This window comes from Lytechinus variegatus, chromosome 5, assembly GCF_018143015.1.
Source record: "Lytechinus variegatus isolate NC3 chromosome 5, Lvar_3.0, whole genome shotgun sequence".
NCBI lineage: Eukaryota > Metazoa > Echinodermata > Echinoidea > Temnopleuroida > Toxopneustidae > Lytechinus > Lytechinus variegatus.
In genome coordinates, this window is record NC_054744.1 from 47,068,074 (window position 1) to 47,084,187 (window position 16,114).

Consider the following 16,114-nt stretch of genomic DNA (forward strand, 5'->3'; position numbering starts at 1 on the left):
ATTCTACTAATTGTTTCTACTTTGCTTACTTTTTGCTAATTAATGGAATTAAATTATATTTCTTTTTCCGACAGTGGGATTGGGATCACACGCGACCTTAATGCGTCAGTTTCCCATCACTTTCAACCTACAAGCTGTCGATCTACAGTGAAAGCATGCGTTAAGTAAACGAGCGAACAAAAGCGACGAGGAGGATCAAGAAAAGAGAAGTCTTTGTGCTCGTAGACAACAAGAAGAATGCCTCACGAACAACTGACTTCTAATTAGACGACCATCCAAAAATAAGTAAGAAAGGGATAGAATGATCGAGTTTGATTGTAAAATGAAGTAAAGAGAAGTTTATGGATCAGTCACATGTGTTTTCTTTACGTTGCGTCAGTGAGACTGTGGGGTCACTTTTGTGTATCTCATCTTTGAAGACAGGTGGTAGAGAATCTTTCTTGGATGAAAATAATTATTTCAGCAATATTCATTCTGCTTTTTGAAGGCAGAAATTTCCCCAGTACGTCTAAGCCTGATGTTTTTGCCAACGATAGATTTCAGCTTATGTTTTGATCAAAACTTGTTTATTTTTTCCTGAATTAAAAGGGACATTTTTGCCGATTAAAAGATTTTGCGTCATAGTTTTCTTTTCGGAATTCATTAAGGTATCAAATGCCAGATATCAATGACTCAAAACGTGATATGTATTTTGTGAATATTTGGGCGGGGGGGGGGGGCTTAAAAAGAGACAAAAGATCTCTTTTCGATCTCTCGTAAGCATTGATTAGAGAGAAAGAAGAAATCTGGAATTCATCAACCTTTATTTAGTGAGAAAAAAAGATGAAAAAGCCAAATCATCACATGTGTTGCCTATGTAGAAATATGTATAATTACTAATTATTTTGTAGTTCTAATGAACTTCTTGTAATGTCCTTACCATGCAATCAACCACGAAAATAACAATTTTATTCTATCTATTCTATTTTCCAATTATACGGATTTTTTGATCATAACATACCCCGAGGTGAAAATCTTTTCTACAAACTTCCATCTCCCGTTGTGTAATTATATTGTATTGTGAATCATGGGAGTATGCTCGGAAAATAATGGCCTGATTATGATGTAATTATGAGATCTCTGTCCTATAATTATTGTTTTGCAGATTCATTTGAATCTGTTCATTGTCACGACAGTACAAACATGTTGAAAGGAAATTGAATGATGGTTCACAACCAGAAGTAATCGGAAATGACAACAATGTTTGTAATAAAATCAAAGTACCAACTACCTTTACCACTTTGCAATTGCATCAGCTCAAGTCTGTCTTTAAATCTACTCAAATATCTCCCGTTACCATGGTTACATTAGCAACGATCATGGAGTTACTGAGGGGAATCCCCCCCCCCCTTCTCAACAAAGTGTTGATATAGAAGAAAATGAGAAAAATTATAATCAACAAACACAACGTTCATCAAATTTGATGTAAAAATGAGAAAGTTATGATATGTTGTTTTACATTCTACATTCAGTTATAAAAGGGTCGATAATGTTTCACACTCACCATTTCTCTTTGTATGTATATTTCATTTATTTGCAGATTTAATGATAAGAATATTTTCATTTATTTATGGCAATTCTATATGCTCAGGGGAATCGAACTGCTCTTCACTGAAGATAATGAAGGAAACAGGAATTATTATATATTTCATAAGAATTAAAAAGAAATAGTAAATTAATGATGTCATCGGTTCTTCTAGTTACATCCTGTCCATGTCTTGTGAAATTTAGTAACAAAATATTTCATCCTATTTTGATGAAATATTTAGTTTAATATGCGAGTTTTTCCTTTCTATTGTAACGATTTATTCCATACCAGAATGCAACATTTCTAATGATGAACTTTTCTGTTAAAAAGACCAACATCGACATCAGTGGCGTACCTAGGATTTTCCACGGGGGGGGGGGTAATACCGTCCGCCAAAAATATTGCCAAGCAAAAAAAAGGTCTTCAATCACAAATAAAGGATATTGTACCAGAAAAAAGTGACAAGTAAAAAAAAAGAAAACAAGTCTTCCAACTAGTCGGGGGGGGGGGGGAAAATAATTTATATTTAAATTAATGTCAAATATTTATTTTTTTTTCCAATATTGAATTTTGTTCATGCTATTGTTTATTCAAATTGAATCAATCTATCTTGTACTTATTTGTATCATTTTGAAGAATGAAAATAAATTTGAATTGAAATTGAATTGAATTGAAGGCAGGGATACGTCGTTTGCATGGGTTGTGACTCGTCAGGGGGGGGGCAGACTGCCCCCAGGTACGCTAGTGATCGACATCTTGTTGTTCAAAACTAAAGTTTACGCTTTACTTTAAATCACGATTATTTTGTGATAATGTTTATGACCATGATTAAGAAAGGATTTCGTGAGAACCTAATTTAACACATTTTGCAAGTCAGCAAAGCGAGCAGGTAAAATATATGTATGTTAGAAGTGAAATCAGCCAAATATTTAACCTTGTCTCGGCCGGGGGGGGGGGCTCGGAGCTCCCCCCCCCAACGTTTCGCGCAATATTTACGCCTCGCGAATTGTTTTAAAAGCGCCACTTGCTGACTTTTTGCTTTCAAATCTTGCGCATCTTTTGAGAATAAATTTGTGACGCCCGGGTATACGCGGTTCCGAAATTACGCAACATTTTGGAAGTGCATAACCAAAGATTGCTCAAAAACGTGATTTCGTGTACAAAGTCAATGTAAATCGTGTTTTTAACCTCCCCAAATCATAAATGTTTGATTATTTTTTAGTTTTTAGTGGTCAAATTGGATTTTATGCTCTTTATGATTTCATTTGAGTCCTTGATAAAGTTCATCGAAAAAAGCAATGAAAAACAAAAGGTATAAAAACAAAAGAATTTGTAAAAACAATATAATAATTGATCTATTATCGCATTTCTTTTACGTTCATTTGCTAAGAACACCACAAAGAGTTTCTACACCAAAAATTAAAACATTTCAAGCTTTATTTAGGGAATTAGAGGGAAAAGTATGATTTTCTAATAACGCATAAATTAGCATAATCAATTTATAGAGATTTGCATGAAATAAATTAATACAGAATTTGTAGATTAGGTCCCAGGCATACTGCGTGCCGATTTTCGGCGTGATAGCTGGATCGACGGCCGAAATCCTAAGGGGCCTGGGAGCCCCCCCCCCCCTGCCCGGCCTTATGATCTCCCAAAATTCCCGGCCTTGATAGGATTAAGGAATTTACATTTGTTCATTGCGCGGAACAAAATATAATTGTGTGACTCTACATAAAATAGATTTTTAATATTTTGCTTATTGTGTGTTTTCTAAATGATAATTATTCCCCTGGGAGGGGCTCTTGCTACTCAAAAATCGGAATATTTTTCTGTCAAATTAAAAGAGAAATAAAAAAACGCTTCTTGGTCGTACAAAGTATATATCAAATGGTTTGACTCTGATGTTCCCTAATAAAAAACAATAACAAGTTCCTAGTACTATACAGTTTCGAAATCAGATCACGAGTAAATTAAAACAATGAGAAAAAAGGTTTATGTAAGTCCAGATTTGTAATCTTATGCAAGGAAACTTAATCGAAGGCATTGAAAGTTTATCTTATTAATTTCTCTAATTCATTTTTTGTTCGAGTGTGTGGTTGATTGAACTGAAGATTTATCTAATTATCATCATCATCACTCACGAATAATTCAATGTTCGTATTTTTCTTTTCCTACGGCTATATATTTTGTTGTTATAGCACTCTTAACTGCATTTATCGTATTCCCATACAGCTTATACTACAATCATGGAGCTATTACAGCTCTATGCTACAATCAATCTACGTCATCATGGTGTGTTGAGAGTAATTTCATTGCACTGTGTGCAGCGGCGAAAAGGGGAGGGCGATTTTTTTGGAGGATATTTTGTCCGCGAAAAAATGTTCACAAGGATCAGTTTTTTGGATCAGTTGTGACTAGTCAGGAGGGGCAGGGGTACGTCCTCTGCATGAGTTGTTGCACGTCGGGGGGGGGGGGCTACCCCCTTAGGTACGCTAGTGACTGTGTGATCATAATTCATAAACAGTTTTTCATTTATATACATCTCTATTTCGTTTTATTATTTTTTACAATATTATTGCCATTGTTATTGTATTTTGTCTACTCAATATTACCATCATCATTATCATCATCATCATCATCAATATCATCATCATCATCATCATCAATATCATCATTATCATCATCATCACCATATTGTTATTATACTACTACTATTATTATTGTTATCATTATTATCATTAATATTACTATTATTTTTATCATCATTATTATTGTTATTACTATAATCATTATTTTTTTATTGATAATAACATGTTATCAAGGGAGGGTTGTGGGGTGGGGCTAAGTTGTGTGAGGGGTCGAGGTGATAGAGGTTTATAAGATATTGTCCATGGCTTGATCCGTCTGGGTTTTATCAACTTTTTCTTTTTGTGTATTTGGGAAAATCACTTTTAGGTACTGTTGTGACTATATTGCACGAACTTAATACAGGGCAACATAAATTGAATACAATATACATAAACAAACATAAAACAAAAGATAATAATTATATGCATATCAAACGCGTCAATTCAATTCATAACGAAATTCATACTTAGAGTGATGAAAAGGGGGAAGGAGGGGATATGCTATCTTAAGTTGTTCTGATTTTAAAATGAGGTCATTGTACTAACATATGGTATTACATAAATATATAAATTATGCAATTATAAATATATGAACAGATAAGGTGTAAATTCACATCAGTAGGCCTAAATCTTGAGTTTATATATATAAAAGGTGTGATTTTGTTCCGCAAATTATATGATATATTACAGTCTGGCATACATAAATGAAACAAGAATTATTGGAATGAAAAGAGATAACGATGGGAAAAATGAAGAAGCAAGGATGGAAAAGAAATGGTGTGGAATAGATTGAGAAGAGGAGAAGAAATAGGAAAAGAGGAGAAGGAAATACAGATAAAGAGGTAGAGAGGGGTGAAGTATAAGGAAAAGAGGAATCAGTCCTTACGCCTTAATAATCTGAACCGCGTATCTACTAATTTATAAAGAGATGATATTTAATTTGTATTGTATTTCATTTTCTTTATGTCAAAGAGTTGGAATTATTACACAACATACAAACAAATCATGATATAAAAAATTTTCAGATTTAATGGCCGAGTCGCATATAACGTCTCTTAATCATACAATATACATAAAACTTAGGATTCTGAAGCCCCCAAATTGAAAAAAAAAAGTTCCTATGTAGTATTTCATGGCTTTGAACACTCTAAAACAGAGTTAAATTTTACCCAATATTGGGTAAAAAGGGAACATGCATATTAGCCGGGTTAATTTTCCCCCAGTATTGGGCAGAATGCATGTTTGAAGGGTAAATTTCAACGCAATATTGCGTAAAATTTAAAATATTTTAATTTATTATATATTTTATATTTATCTTTTTACCCAACAGACATGCATGATTCCATTTTACACAACATTGGGTATTTTTTTTTTAGTGTTAAATCACAATGGACGCGGAAAAATGAGTGATGAAAAATGTTATGCAAGTCTTATTTGTTAACCTTATGCAAGTAACCTAAATGTAATACATTTGTAATATTTTCAAACATTCCACTGAATTTCAAGATGCGGATTATTTCCATCCAATTAACTCTAATGATTAAGTCACGGTAACTGAAGAGATGTTAGAAACATGAATAGCAACAGACTGGTCATTCGTTTGATCAATATTAATACTATTGCTTGGACAGAATTGAAGGTTTATTCTCTTAATTTCCTCTTATTCATTATTTTCGAGTATGTGGTTGATTGAAGTTGAACTGAAGAAAGCCAAATTATCATTATCATTACTTGCGAATAATTCAATTTTCACTGCATCGATAACAGGAGCACCGCGATTTATCTATTTATTTATTTGTTTGTTTATTATTTATTTATTTATTTATTTACTTATTTATTTATTTATTTATCTATTAATCAATTAATTAATTAATTTACTTATTTATTTATTTAACTATTCATTTATTAATTCAACCATTTATTGTATTTTACAGTATTTTTTCAATAATCGTTTATTGTTCTATCTGTTTATTTTGTCGATTATTCTCATCATTTTTATTGTTTCATCAAATTTTGAAAGAAGATAACACGCTTTTGATTTCAAAGGAACAATATACTAATATTTCATGACAAAGGAAATATCGAAAATCAAAATGTTTGTATTGAGTAGTTATTATTGACAATTTCAATTCATATACAAAATAAAATAAATGATTCTGTATATCGATTGACTAAAGTTAAAAATTTAACTAAACTTCCAAAGTTGAATCCTGTAACAAACTTAACAAACTGTCAAATAAAGATAGGTGGTGTAAGGAATTAACCAAGAATGACCACTGTAATCTAAAGTTATTGAATGGATAATGAGCTGTCAATGAACAAGTCAGAATGGACTGAGTAGAGACCGGTTGTCTGGCCTTAAGAATGGGCTTTGAATAGGCCCCTAATTCGATGTGTGTAACATCCTAACGTCTCATAATTGACTTGAATAGATCCAAATCCGTTAGTATTCCTCCTCAAGGGTACATTGACAAAAAGAAATGGACACGTTTCCCACGTCACATTAGGAATTACGTTTCTAGATATGGCGTATCGCTTAAATGAGGGCGTGATATGAAAATGAAAAGCGAAGAACTGATGTGTGTATACTGAATGCCTTCTTCTTACGGACCCTTCGTTCGTAATAAAATGGGTGTGGATGTGTGGTTATGATAATAGGCCAATATTTTACGCTATTCACGCCATTCGAATGATTTCATAATTCAAAATTATATGTTCTATTAAAGGCTAAACATCCTGTAGTCATAGTTCGGTGACGTAATTAAACTACATGAGGGGATAAATATGGTGTATCGCGTAAAACTTATTAAAAAGAATTAAAATAATATAGAATTGCGAGCAAGCGAGCGAGAAAAATTCGACATTTTTATTTTAATAAATAAAGTTTGTCATAGATTTTGACATAAAATTTAGAAAATAATATATTTTCCATTCTCTCTTTCATTTTCTTTAACTTGGTCGTTAAAAATTTGGAAGGGGGCATGAGCCCCCCCCCCATCTGTACAACACTGTCATGGTTTACGCTTATCAACTCGTTGTGTTCAACTTAGCCCAAAGCACCGTGTAATGCTGTGAGTATTTTCTGAGTACTGACGTAATAAGATACATTGGTGCTATAAAGAAAATGTACATATTTAAAAGTGTTTCAGTTCTGCCACGTTTTAGATATTTAATTGTGAAGTCAATTAATGTCATATTACATGATTCAATAAAGTTTGTTTCTCTGGGCTGGCCGAACATTGAAGTGTTCTTGTTTACATTCCACAATCAGCATGAATGGGTGCATTTTGTGGTGGGGTTTACTAACTTAAAGTTTAAACAACTTGTTTTAAACTTTAAACAATAGTTGTTAGAGTGACAAGCATAAACAACACTGTCTTGGTTCTCCAGCCAACAGTCACCAATGTCGTCAATGACCATATTACATTACAAGATTACCAATCGCTGTTCTGTCTCATTTATTATATACCTAGAAAAGCTTAACTCAGATATTCTGGAATATTCCTTAATCATCGGCAATGAATATCCTTAGAAAAAAAAATAAATGGATGAATATACATGTCATTTCTATAACACCCTTCCTTCATTATTTTTCATTTATATGGATTCCTTTTTCGTAATTCTAGTAACATGACGTATAAATGGACGTGACTAGGAATTTTCCGTGAGATTCTTTCATTTTGCCCAGAGATCGACAAGCTAGCGTAGTCGAAATTAAAATGTTCAGTCGTTGGGCCATTCTCAGACATTTTACGTTTAATAAGCAGGGTTCCAAAAAGAAAATCTATAAGCCCGTCTAATCAGGTCGAACAACTTAAAAGTACTCAAAAATTATATTTGACTCACTATATAATTTAGACCATATATGTCACCCTAACGAACAGATACACTTGCATTTGCCAGATTTTTTAATCGTTTGGACGCATTCGTGAGATTAGCTGAGTGAGTGTGATAAATATTTTGGAAGAGAAAAAAATACAGTAGGCCTATGAAATGTGGGATTTTCCCCGTAAAACGCATATTCCAACTGGAGAGGTTATTTTAGTATAACCGTTGGTCTAATGGTCCAACAAGCACCACAAACGCTTAGACATGAAGTAACGATTAAAAAAAGAAGCTAAACCAGAAGCCAAATATTTTTTTTTCTTGGGCAAAGAATCTCCAGTGGTCCTATGTGTTTTCCTTCGAGTCTGCCATCAATGTAAACCAGATTACAAGGCTATAACACACAAATAAACGTTTACACAAATCTCTTAGAAGGTGAAAACACTTGAAAAAGTAGAATAACCCTAGAATAGAAAGAGCGGATAAGAAGCAATCGAGTCAAACTCTTGAATCAGTTTTAAGTTTCGTTTATCATGTTTATGGGCACCAAGGAACTAGTCTACCGAGTTTTATTGGAATATTCATTATTTCTTCTGTCCCGAAAGTAGACCGAGATTGAAAGAAGAGTTAATATATAACAAACTTAAAATACTATAGAATGTATTGGAAGATATAATATGAAATATTCGATTTTCTTTAATATTTATTGATTAAAAATCACCACAAAAGATATTTGTATAGTAATCGTTTAATAAAGATAGTTGATTTTAGCAAATATCACCATGATAACTGGTATATACATCTACCGCTCTTGTAGTTCTTGTAGTAGGGGGGGGGGGGTGAGCATTAGCCCATAACGTAGATTATATGTTCTCTGTCGATAGAGGGCCATAATATCCGGACAAACCATAATGAGGTTGAGGCGTCAACCACTTGGTATATATCTCTTTGGCGTTTTATATGAATGCGAGACACATTAGCTGATAATAATCAAGTAAACCAACGAGGCTTAATTTTAACGCGAGAGCTGGTAGCTTGTTCCATGAAAGTAACTCCTCTCTAACGCCCAATTACATCCTAGGTCATTCATTAAATTTAGCCTTATCATGTTAATTGGCCAGGTCCGCCATCAGATCTGGGGTCCGTTGCAGAAAAAGTTGCGTTTAAACGTAAGTCAAAAGATCAATCGCAAGTCCCAGATGCACGCTGTTGATTGGTTGAAAATCAAGTCGCGCATGATTTTTATAGTTTCTATTGATTGCAACTCTTTCTGCAACGGGCCCCAGAGGTGCATGCACGCTGCGGGAAGCTATTCAGATAATCGTTATTGTGTTCTCCTTATATTCAAATAATAATTTCATTCGATAAATTCGATAAATCAGATTAATGTTACTTACTCTCACCGTCAGGTCGCACCAACTAATCCGACTCCATACTGACCGATGATATTCTCATTTAAAATAATGTAATAGTTTTAGACGATATGCAGTTGGTAGTATTTTTGTGTGACTGGCTATGAGACCAAGCTTAGCGATCCAATCTGACATGTAATCTTTTATTTGATTCAAGACATGAATGTTATAATGAGCATGAATGTCACTCACTTTAACTTCTAATCAAAATGGGGATAAAAGAGCTACATTAATGTATTCTTAAGCTTACCTAGATACGAGATGAAGTGATTCAATTTAAACAATTAAATTGTGTATAACTTTAAGAATATTGTTCTAGAATTTGAAGAAAATTCCTTATTTTATATTTCATTATGTTTTTTTAATGTTTATTTTTCATTTTTTTAATGGATTTACATATATTCTGATTGGGATTCTTTTCATCCTAAACTCAGTTACACTGAAGATAAAGTACACTGCAAAAACATAACGGTTAATTTAACACCAGCCCGGCATCCATATCGAAAAAAAGTGCTATAGCTGAACGAGCACCAGGCTAGAATCAAACCAATGCTGTTTTGACACTTGGTGTTGTATTAGGTTAAAAACACCTTTCTGGTGTTAGCCTGAAGCCGAAGTAGTGTTGTTTTAACACTTCTCTGGTGTTTTCCTATATAGATACCGGACTGGTGTTAAATTAACACCGGCATGTTTGCATTGTATGATTAATAATAAGCCGATCTAGAATGGAGTGACCCAATGTTATATCACGTGACCCGATCTATAATCCGAGCGAAATCGGAATTATTATCTCTCTTTGAATTACAACGCAATAAGCAGGAAAAACAAGCACTGATAATTAGGCTTTCTCTGGGATGTCAATTATTTTCGACCTAAACCAAATGTTATTAACATGAATCTAGTCTGATAACAAGCTGGTGGTCTTTACATCAACATGACTAAAGACTAGCATACTAATTGTAAAAAAAAACTGTCTTGATCTGAAAGAACATAATCACGATAATGTGAAGAACGGACTATTGTCATCTTTTATTTATCTGTCACCAGTCTCCGTATTATCAATGGCTACAATTGATTCCAGTCTTTAATGAAATTGTTGGAGTTTATAATAGATAACATTACACCCTGTGGTGAGCGTTTCGACGTAAATGAAATTTGAAATGTGGATTATTTGCCAAAGCAATTGGCACCTGTAAATAAGTATTTCTATCTATATATAATGGCGATGAAAATGATTGAAAGGAGTGACCTCCGATTCACTCTTGTATTCGGCATATGCTGGCAGCACAAACAACTCAAGGGAACGAGCATTGTGAAAAGAAGATATAAAACACTTGCATTCGACTCAAATTTAAAACACAATTTAAATTTATACTACTAATTATACAATTAGTAGTTTTAAAATTAGTTACAGTTAATCCCTTTTAATGATTTGAAATATTTCAATTTGATTGATATTATCATTTAAGTAACAATATTTGTTTATTTATGTTACTAAGTATTGTTATCTTTGATTTAGATTTTGACTTTATTTTCATGTATGATTTGATGATTTATGTTGTTCTTTATGTTTTTATCAGGTCATTGATGAAAAACAGTTTTATACTGATCTTTCGTACCTGATTAAATATGTTCTAATGAATGAATAAATAAATAAATAAAATTTCTCTTATATCTTATAGTTTCAATAAACGGTTCCAAAGCATGTCGTGTCATGTGTCCTTTTCGTGCTGTATACTTCAAGATAAACAATATAAGGTCAATATTGAAAACTTATAACGTATAAATCTCCTCCTCCGAGTTTTATTTTTTTCTTCGTCCTTTCATTATATCAATGAACTTCGTTGAATAATCAATCATTGCGTGCGTATATACGATTGAAAAAGAATGTTTTTAACGGTAAAATGACGCCAACGCAAAAAGCTCCCTATTCCGAGTGTTCGCAATAAGAACTTCAAGGTGATGGGGAGCTAACAAAAATGATAATGATGGATAGATAGTACCGTTTGGTTATCAAACCCAAACATCGGATCAATCACTAGACGGTAAGATCGAATTTGATACAAATTTACGAAAATTTATCGCAATTAAGCCAAGAAAGCGATCAATTTTACCCGCATTTGTGTCATGTACAATCAAACCCCGTCGTTGGGCTCGTTTTAAAGGAGTATGCATGGTAAAATCGATGGTTACAGGGATGTAATGATTAAAGCAAGTGAAAAACTGATCGTGCAAGCGGTATTATGGTATGATGTGAAATGGGATTTGAAGTGATACAAAAAATGTTTTTTTTTTATAAATCTAAACAAATCATGAATTACAGTGCTCACGAATGGGACTTTGTAATCATATCATATTTCTTTGATGTTTCATCTAAACCTAATTCATTTCATGGATTAGGAACATTCGTAAGGACTTAAAAAAAACTTTGTTCACTCAGCCTCGTTAGATAATTAGGTCAGAGCGATGCCATGAATAGTATGGTCAAAATTACTTGTTACTTGAGTCATATTTGATTGTTGGATATGGAAACAAATTAAATTAAATAAAATGAAATTAATATTGCAAAAAAGTGCACACACAAAAATAACCAGAAACACTTTAAGACCCTTCGGAAACTCTAACGGCCTCGTAATTCAAAGGATTCCGATCCAAGGCAAAAATTAAAATCCCGATCGGCTACTATTTGTTGATCGTGATTGGTAATACGGAACGGAGGGTTGGGGGCTTCAGCCCCCCCACTTTTTCCAAAATCGTGTACAAAAAAGTTTTAAAAAATCGGCGTAGCCCCCCCCCCCCGCACACACACACTTTCTAAACGCTTCCGCGGCCCCTGTAACAGGCCTTAAACCTTTTTGATATATTATCATAACTTTCGAAATGCAGAGCCCAGATTACAATTATCATGATAATGCGCAACATCAATCTAGTATATTCTGAGGAGAATCACATGACCATTATAAGACAAAAAGGGAGACAAATTGCACAAGATCCACTTATTCTTAACCAACAAAGACATGTTACTATAATTCTGGTAAAGCTAAGATTAAAAAAAAACGGAATGTCTCTTTAAACATTGTGTTGATGAGAGTAATGCGGTGCTAATTGCAACCCTGTTTTTGATCTTTATGCAGAAATCAAACATGATACGTGTAACCATACGGTACAGTGAACAGGCTCCGGGTCGCTCCATCACTCTTAAAACTTAACAGCTTCATCTAAGAAGGAACAAAAGAAAAATATGATATATTCTATTGATATTGCAAAGTAATCAAACGCAAATCCTAGAAAAGCAAAAACCTTACACGAAACCCGGAAATTTGATTTTCAACTAATGGAATTGATCATTACAGTCGTTTATTGTAAAATTAAGTTTAAATATATTCATTTATTTTATTTAAAAAACATCCAGAAATGTACAATCATGAATACAAACAATTCAAGTACACATACACACAATATATATATATATATATATATTTATTTATTTATTTATTTTGATTTATATCGAAGCATATGAAATAAAATGCAAGTAGGGGCGATGGAATCGAGCGGGCACGTGGAACTTGCCCCCACCCCTATAAAAACATTTTTTAAAGTTGGAAAATGCCCTTTTTCAAATGAAAATTTTCGTTTATTCAAAATTGAATGTGCCTGTTTATCTCAAAATAAAGTACCCTTTATGAAAGAACACATTTCAGATTGTAAAAAAAATTATTCGCACTTCATGCTTGCATCATAGATACCCATCCTATTACAGCATGTGGTTTAAAAAATGGTTACCAACGTGCTTAGAATGTCCAGTTTACAGGTACTTGATACTTGATGAGATAATTCCTCTTGCAGCTCCAAAAAGCTAAACTGGAATGAAACATCAATAATTTTCAGCACGCGCTTCGTGTTCACATAATTCGATTGATAAGATATGTATCCTCTTCATGAATCGCTGCAAGCAGCCCTTACCATGCAGGCCCATTTTTGAGTCGGTATATCAAAAGATTCAGCTCGTCCTTTGCACTCTTGTTAATCCTTTAGTTAGATACGCATCTTTTTCATGATTATAAAAACTGCTCAAAATGTTTGATTTACAGGTCCAAATACATGAAATATCCCACAAATTTGAGCTTGCGTTTTACGCTCGCAATATTTGTTTGAGCCTTATGATACATGTTTTTAAGATTAAAAGATGTATTTTGAACAAACAAAATCAGCTTTTAGCGGCTGATCGGGGAAAATGTCAATGAAAACATCCCCCCTTGGAAAAAAAATCCGTCCCTAAACAGTCTATGTTCTCTTAAACAACAAATGAAGTGTCGTTTTCACTTTGTATTAAACAAACAAATCAATTTTGCCTTCGACTCAATTTCAATATCATTCTGTTTAATTGATTCCGTGACATGTCGTTTCACTTTAATCCTTTTCGTGTTGTACTTCAAGATGAATGAAATATAGGTCAAAATTAAAAACTTAGGAAGTTATGAATCTCCTAGGAGTTTTATGTTTTCTTCGTTATTCCTTAAAGGACAAATCCACCCTCAACAAAAAGTTAATTTGAATAAAAAGACAAAACCCCAAAAGCATAACACTGAAAATTTCATCAAAATCGGATGGAAAATAAGAAAGTTATGACATTTTATAGTTTCTCTTAGTTTCACAGGATAGTATAGACCAATTTCACGGCCGGTTTATGTATTTGGCCCTCTATCGGCGACGCCATTGCTGCGGTGGGCAAGTGCGCTGACCGCGATTGGCTCTGTGTACAAATTCAATGAAAGATTACAGATAAGCTCTGATACTGTGTCATTAACTTCATCATAAATCAATAAAATAAAGCATGGACACCTGGGTAGACGATGTAAGACAATGGCCATATCTGACCGATGAAGGTGTGATGAATTTTTGAACTTTGGCTACTTTTTCCCCTTAGTTTTGTCAGTAAAAGTGAGTTGATGATGACCAAGAATCGCTTTTGGTTTTCATCAGGGAGCTCACTTCTTGTTGCTAGTAAATTGTGTTAGAGTAGCGGGAGAGTGAACGAGACAAAGAGTGAGAGAGAGGATGAGAGAGGGGAGAGGGGGGAGAGAGTATGTGTGAGAGGAGGGGGATGGTGAGAGGGGAATAGTGAGAAGGGGGGGGGGGTAGTGAGAGAGAGAGAGAGAGGGGGCCGGGGGGGGGGGGCTAGCGAGAGAGTGTGTGAGAGAGGGAGAGAGAGGGATAATGTAATACAGAGAAGGGGATAGTGAGAGGGAGAGAGAGAGAGGGATAGTGTGAGATAGAGAGAGAGAGAGAGAGAGAGAGGGACTGATATTTCCATCTAAGCATGATCAAATAAATCCCCCCCTCCCCCCCACAAAAAAAACACCACCACCACCACATTTTATGCAGGCCTATAAGTATCCAAAAGGAGGGGGCAAGGCAAGAGAATAAAACAGAGAGGAAGGAGAAAGGAGGAAGGGGAAGAGAGGGCCAGGGCCCTGTTTCATAAAAAGTTGTTATGATAGCAACTCCTGCTGGAATGTTCACTACCATGGTAACAGTGAGAATGCCCATTTCATAAAAAAGTTATGATAGCAACTCTTGCTGGAATGGCAACTTTTATTATAAAAGCCAATCAGGAAGCAGAATTCTCACTTTTGCCATGGTAGTTACCATTCCAGCAGGAGTTGCTATCATAACAACTTATGCAGGGAGTACGGCTTCACACACAAACAGGCTTCATGAGTCCAAGGCGAGTGAATTTCACATTCACTTTGCTTCCAATCCTGAAGCTTTCTCCAATTGTTGTGGCAATTGAACACAGCACAGCTGCGACCTGAACTTCTCCGATTAATGCTCATTGTGAATCTTACAAGAAATCTGCTCAATTGGTCCAAAATAAAAAAAAATCGAACGAATGTACCAAATACCCTATTGACTTGTGTACTATAAAAGTTGATTCGCCCACCGCAGCATGGCGACCAGTCTGCTGCCCTCTCACGTTGTGAAATTGGTCTATAAGCACATCCTGGTCAGTATGCAAATGAGGAGACTGCATGACGTCATCCACTCACTATCTCTTTTGTATTTTATGATATGAAATATGAAATATTCAATTTTTCTCCTCATTTTCAAGTGAAACAACGATTATTTCCTTCGGAACATGTGGATTTAGTATTGTTTAATACTATATGGTTCAGTTAAGTTGATCCCTATTTTGAAAAGAAATATTGTATAATTCAAACAATAAAAAACAAACAAAAGAAAATGTGAGTATTAAAGGGACATCATCGTCTGTCTCATTTGCATGTCACTGAGTTGTGCATATCATTGTTTTGTGAAAAATAAGCGAAATTTTAAAACCCCATAACTTCCTTATTTTACATCCAATTTTCAGCATTCTACTAGTTTGAGTTTTCTCTATTTATTCAACTCAAAATTTTTTCTGAAGTGGAATTGACCTTTAATGAACCCAAAGGTTCTTCAATTTCGTTGAATAATCAATCATGCGTGCGTATACTTTCACTCTGTTTGAAAAGGGTCGTTTTTAATGGATAAAAAATACGTTTTTTTGTAGTTCAAAAAGATGTTTTTAATGGTCAAAAAGTCAACATTAAATGCGGAAATAGAACTCCTTATTCCAAGTCTTCGCATTAAGAAGCGAAGGAACGAAAATTCTTATTTTCAAGAGTTCTATTTTCAAATTT